Consider the following 16,391-nt stretch of genomic DNA (forward strand, 5'->3'; position numbering starts at 1 on the left):
TGTTTAAGTAAATATGTTATAGAACATAAAGATTTACACTAATTATTAAGATATCACGTTATCCGAAAGTCATACTTCAAAATATATTTTTTTTAGCATATTAAAAGTTGTACTTTTCATTTATTATAAAACTGAACTAATTACGATTTGAGAATGTACTGCTATTAATATTATTGGCGTCGTAATTCGTTCATAGGGAAATAATACGAAGCATGCTGACTTTTATCATTGGTAAAATTTACCGTATTTCTAGCTCTATGGGAAACCGAAAAGCTCGCTATCCATACTCAAGCTCTTTGGTAATGGTTTTGTAAAATTAAGAATTAATTTAGTTTCATAAAAAGTTATGAATTTTTTTAATTGTGATACTATTTGATAACTTTATCAAGATACCATAAAGCTTGGCATAAAAACATTTTATTCGGAAAAAATTACTTTTTAGTTTTGTATTTTTACCAGATGTCTGCCTATAAAAACTATAATTTTAAAAAATATATAATTTTCGACAAACTGTTACCATGTGAAAGAAAAAGATCCAAATGAATGGTGTGAATACATATTCCGGTTTTATTTACCAGAATTATGTTGTTTTTTTTTAATCAGAAATGTCGTTATCGTAGATCACGCTAATTTTACCAGAAATTTTCTCCATGTATTTACTTCCAAATATTTACATATTTATGAATTATTTTATAATTTTTACTTATTATTTATTATTAAATTAGTTTATTTTTTAAAATGTATAAATATTTAAAGACGCATGTTTCTTATTTTGTTTATGTGAATGTAATATGAAGATGACAGACTTTTTGAAATTGTTACTAATTTATTTATTACTACTTACTACTAATGCTTAACTTATTTATAAAGTCTTTAAGTTTTACTTATTTTTACACACAAGTAGATTAGATTTTAAACTATACAACTATTAACTGGAACAATAGTCTTGTTTTGCTTATGCAAACGTAATACAAAGCATGCTAAATACTATCAAATATAATTAAATTTATTTTTCCGAATGCTATATATTATCCATATTTGTTAATATACTCGCATATTTTATTTCTGCGATGTTTCCAATTTATATGACGAAAATTAGTTCCTATCCAAAATAAGCCTTACAACAAGTTGTCCCAGCTGTTGATTCATCTTGAGAAGTAGGAAAATGTGATGAATTATATGCGATGAAATACCGTGATATTTCTCGCATCTCTCTGAATGTTTGACGAAAACAGACACTTAATGCGTAAGAAATTATTCATCATTCACGCTAGATGCAAAGACGTGAAAATTTGATACGAACAAAAGCCCCCGAGAAAATATTTCTCAAACTCGAAAGAATATATGAACGACAAATAGCTGAATAATTACGTCTGCTTATTATCNTGTTGTTGTTCTTTTTTGTTGTAATTTAGAATTATAATTTTTAGAATCCGTTTTTGATGCTAAATTATTTGTTATTAAAAGATTAAAGTTTTATAATTGTTGTCATTCATCTGTAGAACTTGTAGTTCATTTGATTGATTTTATTTAAAAGGCGTCCGCATTATTTATTTTAACTTATTAGCGACAATATTTATAAATTATTTTATATGTTTTACTTATTATTTCTTATTAAAGTAGTTCATTTTTTAAAATGTACAAATATTTAAAGACGCATGTTTCTTATTTTGCTTATGTGAATGTAATATGAAGATGACAGACTTTTTGAAATTATTACTAATTTATTTATTATTATTTACAACTAATGATTAACTCATTCATAAAAAGTGTTTAAATTTTTCTTATTTTTACTCACAAGTAGATTAGATTTTAAACTATACAACTATTAACGGGAACAATATTATTTTGCTTATGCAAACGTAATACAAAGTATGCTAAATACAATCAAATATAATTAAATTTATCTTTCCGATTGCTAGATATTATTCATATTTGTTAATATAGTCGTATATTTCATTTCTGTGATATTTCCAATTTGTATGACGAAAATTAGTTCCTTTCCAAAATAAGCCTTACATGTTGTCCCAGCTGTTGATTCATCTTGAGAAGTAGGAAAATGTGATGAATTATATGCGATGAAATATCGTGATATTTCTCGCATCTCTCTGAGTGTTTGACGAAAGCAGACACTTAATGCGTAAGAAATTATTCATCATTCACGCTAGATGCAAAGACGTGAAAATTTGATACGAACAAAAGCCCCCGAGAAAATATTTCTCAAACTCGAAAGAATATATGAACGACAAATAGCTGAATAATTACGTCTGCTTATTATCATGAAGTACCGAAAAAGCTTCGAAAACGTTCCATTATCTTGTCATGAAAGCTCCCGTGTTGAAAGGAAAATATTTTTCAAAGTTATCTAAAAATAACAGAACATTGATATTAAAAATGTATTAATACAGTAAGGCACACATGGTAGAAAATGCATATAGTTTGCATGTAGTGAAATCAATGCACTCTAAAAAATTCTGGATCAAATTACGGTAAAAAAAATGCTTATAAAAATACGGTAAAAATTCTGGATCAAATTACGGTAAAAATATATTGATAAAATTACGGTAAAATTAAGGTAAAAATTCCGGATCAAATTACGGTAAAAAATAACGTCATTCAGTTTACCATACAATCCATTTTTTTAGTACTATGTTAAGGAACAAAAATTCTGGCATACCGTATTTTTTAAAATAATAATTACCGTAAAATCACGTAATTAATCTACAGTGAAAATTACGCTATAATATTTTACGGTAAAAATGGACTTTACGGATGACGGACCCAAAGTGTCGGTACTTAACATCATAATTTGATCCGGAATTTTTTACAGTACTTCATACAGTTGATATGTTATTAGAACGTTTTTTTTTTTTCGTTTAAATTCCGTAGCATATGTCCAAGCTAACATTTCTTTTGGAACATGTATATTATTATTACCTAAAAAAATAAATAAATAACTTTAACTCATACACTCTAAAAAAATTCGTGAAGTTCAGAGTGTTTGTTACTTGTAAAGTCAGCTACCTTCTTTGAGAAAAATGTCCAGTACCCCGTAATTTTAACATTTTCATCAAAATTAGTTGTGCTCACAGCCGTTAGTCTATACAATTATTACATAAAGCTTCTTAACTGAATTTGGGCATATTTGAGATCAATTAATTAGCATATTTGAATAAGATTAATTAGCATGTTTGAGATCACCTCCTGGAACCAATAAGTTTGAGACCTAGAGCGAGAAGAGCTGATCATTTAGAGTAGTCTAATCATTTTTTACGCACTGTACATCATTTTCAATGGAAGTTAGAGCCTCAGGCTACGGACTTAAATTCCATATATGTTAGATTCCACTTAATGACAAAGGACACGCGTCTAACCCCACCTCTACATCGGCTGGTAGAATCTTTTTTATGATTACGTTAGCTTTCTCTTCTTGGGCATTCATTTTTACAAGCAGTGACTGGAAATTTTGTCAGTTTCTGACAACATTCTAGCAGTGAAAATTTCTAAAATAAATAGCAAAAGAAAACAAATTATATTTCAAAATACACTCAAACAAGTAAATTATTAAGATTGAGAAATAAAACAAATTAATCCTTTCAATTATTTTTTTTCCCTATCTTCCTTGTTCATGATTTTCTGAATGACCAATGTATACATTTAATTGAAAGGCAATAAAACCTAAATCGAGTGCTCCCAAATAATAAAAGAAGCTTAAAATTATCTATCAATATAATGGTTAATAACTTGTATTCAATGATAGAAACGATCAAAAATATCCTAATGTTCTTTTATTAGATTATTTTATTCTTTTAATGTAATGAGATAAAATTCTAAGAAATATAAATGACGAAATAAATCTTTTTCCAAAACTCAATTATCTATTACCTAACTAAAGTTGGCTAATTTGATAAGATATAGCTAGTATTGTCGTAAATCAGCTAAAGCAAATTATTCTATTTCCCCGTTACTTGAGGTAAATTTTGTTTCTCATTAAATCTTTTTTTCTAAATATTCATATACATTAATCTTTGAGATAATAATAAAGTGCTAGGTATAAATGTTCATACGCATCTAAAAATATATACATGAATACTTATTAAAATGCATGTCTAATCAAGATTGTATTTCATTAATTCATAAAAAAAGATTGCTACAAAAAATGAGAAAAAATAATCATTGAATATTTCAACGCCGTAAAAATAATTTGCTTAGTATTTTTTATTTTACATTTTAAAAAATAATCGTAAATTTAAATTATTGGAAAGCTTTATAGCATATTTTAGTGAAAATTAAGTGCACTAAAAGTTCACGTAATAAAGTGCACTTTTGAAATTTTAAAAGAAATAGTAATTAAAGTGAAATAAGTACAATTATGCATACAATTATACGCTATAAGTACAATTATACGTATATAAATTTTTTTATTAAGCATAAAATGCTTCTATGATTAAAAATTTCTTTTATTGTTTTTAAATTCTTTTTTATTCCTCCTCAAATGATAATTAAAGAAACATTTTTTAGGGCCATGCTTCTATTTTCAATTAAACGGGGCGCTGAAAAATATTTTAGAAATTTTAAGGTGAAGTAAGATATTTACTGTTTATTCATATAAAAATTTATTAAACTATGATTTTCTTATTACCATTGAAAAATTAAATTGTTTTATTGAATTTAACTTAGAGCTTCTTTGGAATATTTGAGTTTTATGCATATTTGAGCATATTTATATTCATTTTGGTAATTTTTTTCTTTAAAAAAAAAAGCTTTAAATAATATCTATGAAGAATAAAAAAACATAAATCATTTGGTAACTACAAGTTTCATCATTTCTTTGGCCTTCCAATTCCATTATTTCCCTTTTGCATAACTGATGTTTAAAAAATTCCAACGTTTAGAAAATCACTTTTACCACTAGAAAAGTTAATTGATTAATATAGACTTTATTTTAAAAAAAAGTATAAAAGATCTCTTATTAAAAAAATAAGTTAAGCAAAAAAACAAATAAAATTCCATTTACTTCAAAAATATACAAGTTAGAAATAACAGTTGACATTCAAACACTGTACCTTTTTTCAAGACATATATTTCTTCTCATTTAAGTCGGGGAAGTCAAGAAAATAGGCGGTTATTTTTGAGCCCTTGAAATATGTTATTTCCAACCTGTATATTTTTGAATCAAATGAAGTTTTAATAAAGTAACATCTAAGCACTTTAGTCTTTTTAGGATTATTTATTTAATTAAAAATGAAAATTTATTCCAGATATTCTGAAACTGATATTTTAATATTTTTTTACTATAAACTATTTTAACTTTCCAAGAATACATGCACTGAAAAAAAAATTTCAACGTATCAATTTAAGCCACCCAAGTCAAAATTCTTGGTGGAACCCTCAAAAAATATTGATGATTTATGTTGGTATTGCTAACCAAGTCAAAATTCTTGATGGCTCCATCAAAACTTTTTGATGGTTCATGTTGGTTTCAGTGTGACTTATGATGGTTCAAAATCTTGTGCTGGTCACCATCACCCAATATTTTCCATTATGCGTACATGGTTTTTGATATGCCAACAAGCTTCGATCATTCCATGATGGAAAATGCTACTTTAATTCTATTATGGTTAACCGTCAAGAGAAGTTTGATTCTCATGGACCATTAATTTATGAGGATCCGTTATGGTCCATGATGGTTCCAACTATACATTTCCATGAAGGTTTAATAGGAATTCTAGTTAGTTTTCGGGATTATATCAATTTGGTCTTTTTTCTGATGGACCATCATAAATCAGTTCGAATCCCTACATTGGGAGGATGGTTGTTCATGATTGTTTTAACATTTTATTTCTAAGATGCTATGATGGGAATTCGTGATGGTCCATATTCCTACAACAATACACTTCTATGATGCATTTCTGAATTTACAACATTTGCCAAGATACCTTGGAGATAAATTAACAGTTGTGAAAGGTATGGCTACTCCTTCCTGCTGTGTTTGTATACATAAAAAATTTAAAATTTTAATTTTGTTTGAATTATTTAAAACAAAGACAGGAAATTTAAAAAAAAAATTCTATGGATATTTTATTGAATAGTTTTTTTTAGTCCTTTGTTTAATTTTTGTTGCATTTTTTTCATTTTCCTATTTTTATTTTATTTAATTTTTGTAAAAGAAAATAAAGGCTCTTAATCCTACATCAATTTTCACGTTCTTTCTCACAGTAGGAATATTAGATTTTATTTAATGCGTTATTTTTGCTTATAAAAAATAAAAATATGAATGCAAAATCGCATTTTAGAAAATATAAATATTAATTGTTTCTGAACATTGAAATAGTTTGAAAGAAAAAAATACCAATCATTAAAAACTTTTCTTAAAGAAATACCCAGTTCAACATAAAAATTTTTTTAATTCGTATAAACAACAATGCTTTAAATTCTTAATATACGACAACATGATAAGTAAAAAAATTTATTATTTTTTTCTAAAATAAAAGCTTATTGNTTCAGTTTCTAAACAGAACAACATCGAATGCAGTGTCTGAGGAGAGCTTATCATTCGGCCTACAATCATCTCTTATTGGACAATGAAACGGTAAAGGAGCCAATCAGATGAAGGAATGAGAGGCTTGGAACTCCGCTAAAGATGAGGCGAAATGGTGTCGGGCTGATAAGCAGAAGAAGTAATAAAAAGACTTTTCTTTTATGGTGGCATCAGGCTGATTTTACCGCGAGGATTGAAACATTTTTTTGTGAGTTGTAAATTTTAATTTTGTTTGAATTATTTAAAACAAAGACAGGAAATTTTTAAAAAAAATTCTATGGATATTTTATTGAATAGTTTTGTTTTTAGTCCTTTGTTTAATTTTTGTTGCATTTTTTTAATTTTCCTATTTTTATTTTATTTAATTTTTGTAAAAGAAAATAAAAACTCCTAATTTTACATAAATTTTCATGTTCTTTCTCACAGTAGGAATATTAGATTTTATTTAATGCGTTATTTTTGCTCATAAAAAATTAAAATATGAATGCAAAATAGCATTTTAGAAAATATAAATATTAATTGTTTCTGAACATTGAAATAGTTTGAAGGAAAAAAATACCAATCATTAAAAATGTTTCTTAAAAAAATACCAAGTTCAACATAAAAATTTATTTAATTCGTATAAACAACAATGCTTTAAATTCTTAATATACGACAACATGATAAGTAAGAAAAAGTATTATTTTTTCTAAAATAAAAGCTTATTAACTAAATCATGAACTAAACAGTGCAAGAAAGAAAGAAAAATTATCTTAAAAAAAAAAGGTGTTTTTATTAAATAAATACCATCACCAATAGCATGTTGCACAAAAACAACTATCGTTTGAATTCTGTATGTAATGTTACTTTAACGTTGTTTGTAATGTTATTGCGCAGTTTTAAAATTTCGCTATCTGCGTTAATGTCAAACACCTTATGACTTTTAAATTTTGTAATTTGTGTGATTTGCTATGATTTTATATCATACACTAATGTATGAATAAAATATTAAGATAATGTAAAATTTGAAAGTAATAACCTTTGCATTTATGTTCTTGCAACGATTAAAAACTGTTTCGACAGTTAAAGTTTCAAACAAAAATAGAGAAAAAAAATTACAGACAGTATAAACTTGTTGCCATTAAGAATTTTCAGATTAACGAAAGTATCTCTATGATTTGTTAAAAAATAAACTCAGATTTTTCTAGATGAAAGTATTTTCTAGATCAATAAACAAAATATTATTTAGAAATTAAAATGAAAACAACTTTTTAAATAATGCTTATAATTTTATAAAAATATTGTTAAACAAGATACAGATTAGCAAATTCAATAAGATAATTTTAACGTTTTCCAGAAATCAAAAACAATTTATTCTTTAAAAGAGCAAGCAATATTCTCAGAATTTAACTGTGCCTCTGAGCCTCATGCTTTTCATCTGACACTGGGGATAGCAGAAAATATAATAATTTTGATGAATTTTATAACCTTGCGTATAAATTAGCATGTATTTAGAATGTTCCACAGGAAAATGATCGAAAGACACTTTACCCAGTTGTTCAACGAAGTTAAGCATCACTGATAGCTATCAGTCAGCAATTGGCTGAGCATTTTGATTAGTCCTTTCCTCGTTAAACTGTTCTAAAGTAGTAAAGTGTTCGACTTCGTTACGCAAGCCTTCTAGCTACCAAAGCTGTGAAGGCATTTTTTCTGCAAATGATCAGTTGTTGTTGTTAATTTACGTCGCACTAGAGCTGCACAATGGGCTATTGGCGACGGTCTGGGAAACCCCCCGGAGGATGATCCGAAGACATGCCATCACAATTTTTATCCTCTGTGGAGGGGATGGCACCCCCGCTCCGGTAGCCCGACAACCTGCGCGCGAAGTTGAGCACTTTACGGTAGCACAGTTTAACGAGGACCAATACCGCGCACCCTCGGTCCCTACGCAGACTGATCCAAGTGGTCACCCACCCACACACTGACCGCAGCCAGTGATGCTTGACTTCAGTGATCTGCTGGGAACCGTGTCTTAACGATCAGTCCACTACGGGACCTGCAAATGATCAGAATTTTGATGGCATGTCTTCGTATTTTCCTCAAGAATTTTTCTAGACATCACCAATAGCTCAGTGTGCAACTCTTGTGCGGCGTAAATTAATTAAAACCACAAAATATGATTCCCTGCTTAAAAATTTTAATTTGTTCTACAAGTGGGCAAATGCTTATAAGCCATATTTTGTAATAAGCACATGAAACTGAGTACGGTACTTTCCTTTACGTCGCACAATGTGCAATTAGTTATGTAATGTGAAAAGCTTGATGGCATGTCTTCGTAGTTTCCTCAAAAAAATTCTAGGGCTCACCGATAGCTCACTGTGCAACTCTTGTGCGACGTAAATAAACTACAACCACAACGTGCGATGCCCCTCTGAAAAAAGTTGGCAAATGCTTATATGCCGTATTTTGTAATAAGCACATGGTACTGGGTACGGTACTTTTATTTACTTCGCTCACGGGCTGCACAATTTTGATATCATGCGTCTTCGGATTATCCTCAGGAATGTTTTCTAAAATTCGTCAATAGGCCACTGTGCAGTTTAGTGTTACGTAAATGAAGGACTATATTATTACTACTTCAGAATTTAAAAAAAAAATAATTAAAAAGTAAATATAGTAAGTAACCAACTAAGTATTGTTAAAAATGAAGCAAACCAGCTTTAAAAGTACTGTTTATGGTTAAATGCAAAAGTATTCATGGAATTCATCTTACAAATACGAGATTTATAATTAAAACTATGATAAGTATAGACTTTTTTCTATATTTCATCCTAAATTAATGTAAAATTTTATAAACTTAAAGTTTAAACCGAGAAAGTATTAAAATATGGAGCACAAAACCTCATAAAAACATACACCTGATGGCATGAAAGTTAGCAATCCAACTTAAAATATTATTTAATAATTACTGTTATTTAACATTTGATCAGGTTAATCATTTTTTCGTGATTTTTTTAGTAAAAAATTGTAAGAGAACTAAAATAGTTAAAAAATTTCAACATTTCTATGATATTTTCAGAGTATTTTAGAAAATATATTATATTTTTAGTGACTAAAATGTTTTTTTTTTAAATACTATCAGTGCTATTTCTGAACTATATGAAAGTTTTATTCACAGGAGAGCACAAAACTAGTCAAAAGTAATCAAACAGATGCAGTCAAACCTTCGAATTTATGATAGCTTTAAACATTTTAACAAAACTCTATCCGATGAAAAGAAGACGTCGTTTATTTGTAGACATTTCATTTTAAGAAATTTTGATTCATTTTGTTATCAGATATTGGAAACATAAGTTTGAAGAAGCATACTTTACATCACGTTCAATGCTTCGGCCTTTACAAGAAGGATATATGATAAGAGAAATGGTCGATACATCAAAGAAACTTAATATTAAAGAGTAAACAGAAAGTATGATTAAATTTCTATTCAAAAATGAATATTCTTAGAAAATATTTATTCAATGCACTCATAAGCTTACCAAGTAAAGCTATAAGAATTTTAGAAACGAAAGAACACACAACTATTCAAAAATTCTTAAAGGTTTATCATTATATTATATATCATATAACTATTAAAGGAAACTATTGTGAACTTTATTTTTTTTTCAGTTATGCTATTATCTTTAAAAGTATATTTTTTACTAACAGCCCATAATATTGAAACAAATTTAGAGCACATATTTGTTGAACATCAAATTGGATATAATGATTTAAAAATACTTTCGTAGCATTTATTATTATATCAAAGTAATATATTAGAATAATTCTTTATAAATTCTAGTTTAAACTAGAATTTAATTACGGTTCAAATAAACCAATATATTTTCAAGTGAATTTTTATACCTGATTTTTCTTTAAACAGTGCTAAAAAGACTGTTTCATGTGCTTAAAATGGATGTTTAGAAAAGGTATTTGCGAGAAACACAAAGTTGAAAACTTACTTAGAATATTGTAAGAATTCTGGATGTAATTACGGTATATAGTGATACCGGCAATTTGGATGCGTCATCAGTGAAGTCCATTTTATCGTAAAATAAATTTATTCCGTAAAATATTATACCACAGTATTTACGGTAATATTTATTTAGAGTGATTAATAGAGTAATTATTACTGAAAAAATTACGGTATATCATATTTTTTGCCCCATAACATGTTTTCAAAAAATGAATTTCACGGTGAGAAGTACAGGCAGCGTCTGAANCAATGCATTCATAAGCTTACAAAATAAAGATATAAGAATTTTGGAAACGAACGAACACACAACTATTCAAAAATTCTTAAAGGTTTATCATTATATTATATATCATATAACTATTAAAGGAAACTATTGTGAACTTTATTTTTTTTTCAGTTATGCTATTATCTTTAAAAGTATATTTTTTACTAACAGCCCATAATATTGAAACAAATTTAGAGCACATATTTGTTGAACATCAAATTGGATATAATGATTTAAAAATACTTTCGTAGCATTTATTATTATATCAAAGTAATATATTAAAATAATTCTTTATAAATTCTAGTTTAAACTAGAATTTAATTACGGTTCAAATAAACCAATATATTTTCAAGCGAATTTTTATACCCGATTTTTTTTAAAACAGTGCTAAAAAGACTGTTAAAAGTTTTTACGTGCTTAAAATGGGTGTTTAGAAAAGGGATTTTCGAAAAACACAAAATTGAAAACTTACTTAGAATATTGTAAGAATTCTGGATGAGATTACGGTATACAGTGATACCGGCAATTTCAATGCGTCATCCGTGAAGTCCATTTTATCGTAAATAAATTTATTCCGTAAAATATTATACCATACTATTTACGGTAATATTTATTTAGAGTGATTAATACAGTAATTATTACTGCAAAAATTACGGTATATCATATTTTTTGTTCCATACCAAGTTTTAAAAAAATGAATTTCACTTTGAGAAGTACAGGCAGTGTCTGAACAGTGTCAGTACTTTTTACTGTAAATAGATCCTACATTTTTTTTTCTGCGGTGAACTCATTGCTGTATTTAAATTCAAATATAAAATTTTTAAAACACTTTCGAGGATTTTTTATTATTTTACCAAACTACTCTCTAAAAACATAAAGTGGGTTTTATTTGGTTCTCAAATCAATGAAATCTAATTTCTTCAATGATTAAACAATGCGTTTACATTTCTGAAAGACTTGTCATCTTGTATCTTTGCAATAATGGAGACATACACCGAAGAGTCATTACATTATGACCACCCTGCTAATAACATGTAGGACCACCTTTAGCCCTCAAAACTCCTAGCACCCGCTGTGGCATTGATTCCACAAGGTGCTGATATTAGTCTGAGGTATCTGGTACCAAGCGCTCACCAACTGGTCCTGCAATTCCCTTACATTGCGAGGAGGTAGCGTGGCAGCACGAATTTGGTTTTCCAAGTAGGACCACAAATGCTCGATTGAATTATGGTCAGGTGAATTTGGGGGCCAAGACATGACTTGAAAGTAACTGGAAAGTTCCTGGAACCAATCCATGACGTTTCGACCCTTATGACATGGTGCATTATCCTTTTGGTAAACACCATCCCCCGCAGGAAAAACTGTTGCCATAAATGGGTGAACTATATTCAAGTAGCTTACTGAAGTCAGGGGTTGTTCTATGAGGATTATGGGTCCTAATGTGCCCCATGAGAACATTGTTCCTGTGCGAGAAACCATGAAAACCTGGGCAAGGCCATTGTTATAGATCGAGGGTGGTCATAATGTAATGGCTCTTTGGTGTATTTCTAAGATATTCATGTAACAGTCACGTCAAATTTTAAATTCGTAATCGGCTTCATATCCTACATGTTAAACATTAATTAAATAAAGAAGCTCGCTACAATACATTATTTTTTATAATCTTAAGCATTTGAAACGTCAGTGCATTGTTTCAGATATGTTCTACAAAACTTATCGTTGAAAAAGTTTGTATAAACGAACTAAACAACAAGGTTTTACAATTTATAGCACAAAGGAAAAGCTCTGTAAATTAAGAAAGAAATGTTACCATTTTAAAACAATTTTTCAAGATAAGAAAACGAATTGAGAGACATTTTGGAAACATTTTGCGCCGTTTGGATTGACAAAGCAATTTGACGCAGTTGTGTTAATTTTGAAAACAGCATATTCTCAATTTTTTTTCAATTTTGAACTCCTTTACCCTTAATCTACACGTTCAAGAAGATTTGACCATTTCGAAATAAAATAATTTTTTAAGAATAAAATAATGTATAACATAATTATGTGTGCAGGCACATATAATGCATACATAAGTATAAACAGGAATAAAAACTAGTTTTTGGAAAACACTATGAAAAATTGACAATTTTATTAATCAAAATGAAATATCTTATTATGTATTTCATTAGAAGTAAATTAAATGAACAATTAATAATTATAATAAAATGATTTAGTTACTTACCCTACCTGTATATTTTTAATGATAATTAATAAAAATGAAGAATACCAGTTATTGAAATCTTGAAATTATCTTAAATTTTTTAACTGTTTATCAATTAAAAACTTCAGAAAGTTCAGAGTTGATTCCTTACTATCAGATTTAATTTTTAAGGGCTTTATTTATCAATTTTCTTTTCAAAAAATTTAATAAAAATTGAAACACAAGAAAATCAAGCGTATGCAAAATTATTTAATCCTCGACAATCTCTTTTATACTTTTACATTTAAAAGATTAATTACCTAGACAAAACTAAAAATAAAGTATATAATAATCTTAAGAGCATTGTGCAGAAAAGTAGAAATTTCATTTAATGAGGCAATTATAATTAAGTTTTAATTAAAAAAAGTCAAGATCTTTATAAGGATATCCTGGGGGTAACAAAAGTTTTAATTAATAATAGAATTCAGTGTATAAGATAAAATCCAAGTTTTAAGAGGCTTTATATTGTCATTACAAGTACACTTTTATTCTTTAGCTAATTATTTAAATATCAATATCACTGATACTCATAATTTCGAATTATGTATTGAAGCAAAACAAAACTAAGTTTTATTTATAATACTTTCAAAATTTAGCTTTCACTAAAAGAAAAATATTAAAATGTTTGTTTGCCTTAAAATTCAATAAAATTTTGACAAAATTTTTGAAACTTTACATTGTTTTTCTGCACGTTTAAAATATATAAACGCGTTAATGTGGATTAAATTCTAATTCAATGTTCCAACTATATGGAAATGTAATTTAAACATTTTAAAATCAGGTTATAAACCTTTTTTTAATATATATATATATATATATATATATATAGGAAACAGATGTTTTTGTCACAATTGACTTAAAAAAGGTAATTGGGTATCTTTAACATAGACACAGGAGAACATTTTGCAAAACTTTGAAGATTGAAACAAAACAGAACTGTCACCGNATATATATATATATATAGTATGCGAGTTAGGTTAATCGGAATGACAAACACATGCAATTTTATTATTAGAGCATAAGTTAATTAGTCGCAATGTCACTAAAATAGCTCTAAATATTTTCAAGTATTTTACGTACTGCCCCTTAACTGAAAATATTTGAATTGGGACTCCACTGCGACAGATTCATAGTAATCAGTTTATTGCCGTATAATCGATCAAAAAAAGTGATCAAATATCTTTCTTAATGAACAAAAGTTAAGAAGAAGGAATAAAACGCGATGATATCTAGGAATGCCAACCTCAGATTTAAGTTGCAGTCCAAGGGTAAATGTTTCCGGCGGATCATCCGCTTAAAACGTATGCTACTTCGGTTTTTATGTTAAATTCAAGCTTCACTCCTATAATAATTTCGCTTTTTGAGGTTGATGCCCGAGTAAGAACTTGCACAGATTTTAGATTATAGGTTTCAATTAATTCACAACTCTTTTTAAAATTTTTGGAGGAAAGGCCGATAAGATTAATTTGGTCAGAAATTTTTGCCAATTTAATGATAGTTAATAATGTAGGTAAATTTATCTTAAATTAGAGTTTTTGTAATATTAACTTTACTAAGTTATTATAAAAATTCTACTTAACGAAGGACTATTTCACAAAAAGTATTTGGCTAGCTGGAAACTCTTTTTTTGTGATAAGGTTTTTCTTCTGATAATTTTTAATAAAGGATTTTTTTCGTTTGGTAATTTAGAGTAAAATTAATATAAATATTAAAGTTGCTGGGTATTTAAAATCGCTATTTCCTTTGAAAGGAATTAAAACTGGCACCAATCTCAGACAACGAAATTATTATGGGAGCATATTATAATTATACCATATATTTTAAGCAGGTGACCACTAAAAGCAATTGCTTTGAGATATCCCTTTGGCCTGAAACTTAAATCTGAGGTTAGCATTAATAGATATCATTGTTTTTTTTTTAGTCCTTCACTATGATTTTTGTTTATTAAAAATAAATTTAATAGATTTCTTTTTTTAGGAATCGTTTTACATGATTTTCATTTTTGCATAATTATCAAGAGTCTTTCTTTTAAAAGCTTTTTTGTGGAGCTTTTTTCAAGTATGAGATTAATATATCTACAACTAATACCTGAATGCTCACTAAAAGTCCCAATTATTATTTAAAATAAATTTCAATCATTACGTTTTTACATGATTTTCTACAAACTTCTTATACTTATATGCAGAAGTGAGGGCATTCAAAATTAACTTAATTCTTTCTGTATAATTTTTGTGAATAGAGATGGTTTAAAATTGATGGGTTTATTTGAAAACAAGCAATATACATGAACGTAAAAATACAGCAATAACATGATGTGAACTTATTACGGTTATGTGGATTCTTAGGACTGTGCAAATCGAATGACAATAAACTTACAAAGTTCTGTGCTCTACAGTTTAAAGAATCTGTAGGTGCCACCTGACGGTTTAAAAAAGTAAACCGAAATGGATGGTTTCAGACTGGAAAATAACTCATAAATGGTGTATATGCGTACCAATCAATTAAATGCATCAATTAAGTTCCCAATGATCAGTCAATTGGGTTTTAATTTAAAAAAAACTTCTCTCTCATATAATTCTTGTATTATTTCAACGTCAAAATTGGATTTTTTTACACTGCATGTTTCTCAGTGCACGACAGGTTACATTATGTTCTCTTAGATTCTACTAAGAATCTAGATATTCATCCAATAGATTTAGTGTAATCTTAAAATACTTTATTTAAACTAAATATAAATCATGAAAGTTTTAATAAAATATCATTGAAATAAATTTTAGAATATGATAATTATCAAAACTGAAATTAAAATCAATAACAAACATTTTTCGAAAATTTAAAATTTTTTTTGAAGATATTGGAAATTCATTAACAACAAACGGAAAAAGAAGGCGGCAGGCATTCCCTTTGTCTGACTCTCGCCGTTTGAGGTACATCTCTGGTAAATTTGCCTGCCCTTTTAAGAGTAAAACTATTACAAGTTAGCACCACCAGGAGGGTTAAAACATTTCTTTCCAATGCCCACCCGATTGACACCAGTCATTCAGGTATTAGTAGGACAGAGTTGTTGGCAACTCTTTCAGGGACACCTTTCAGGACAGACAGTACAGGGAATGAACGATCCTCCATGCTTTGTCCAAGTTTCGATCCCAAGAACTTTCTGAAGTGAGATCAGCTCCCTGACCATGACCGGTCGGCTTTCCTTGAAATATAAAGTGCTGTATATACGTGCAAAAAATAACAAATTAAATAAGTAAAATAGAGTAAAACCTAGTAGAGTAGTTTAAAAAAATCACATTTAGTAAAAATCATTTTTTGTTTTTAACTTTCCACAAAAGCGAAATCAAGAAGT

The sequence above is a fragment of the Parasteatoda tepidariorum genome, chromosome 9 (genome assembly GCF_043381705.1).
Source record: "Parasteatoda tepidariorum isolate YZ-2023 chromosome 9, CAS_Ptep_4.0, whole genome shotgun sequence".
Lineage (NCBI taxonomy): Eukaryota > Metazoa > Arthropoda > Arachnida > Araneae > Theridiidae > Parasteatoda > Parasteatoda tepidariorum.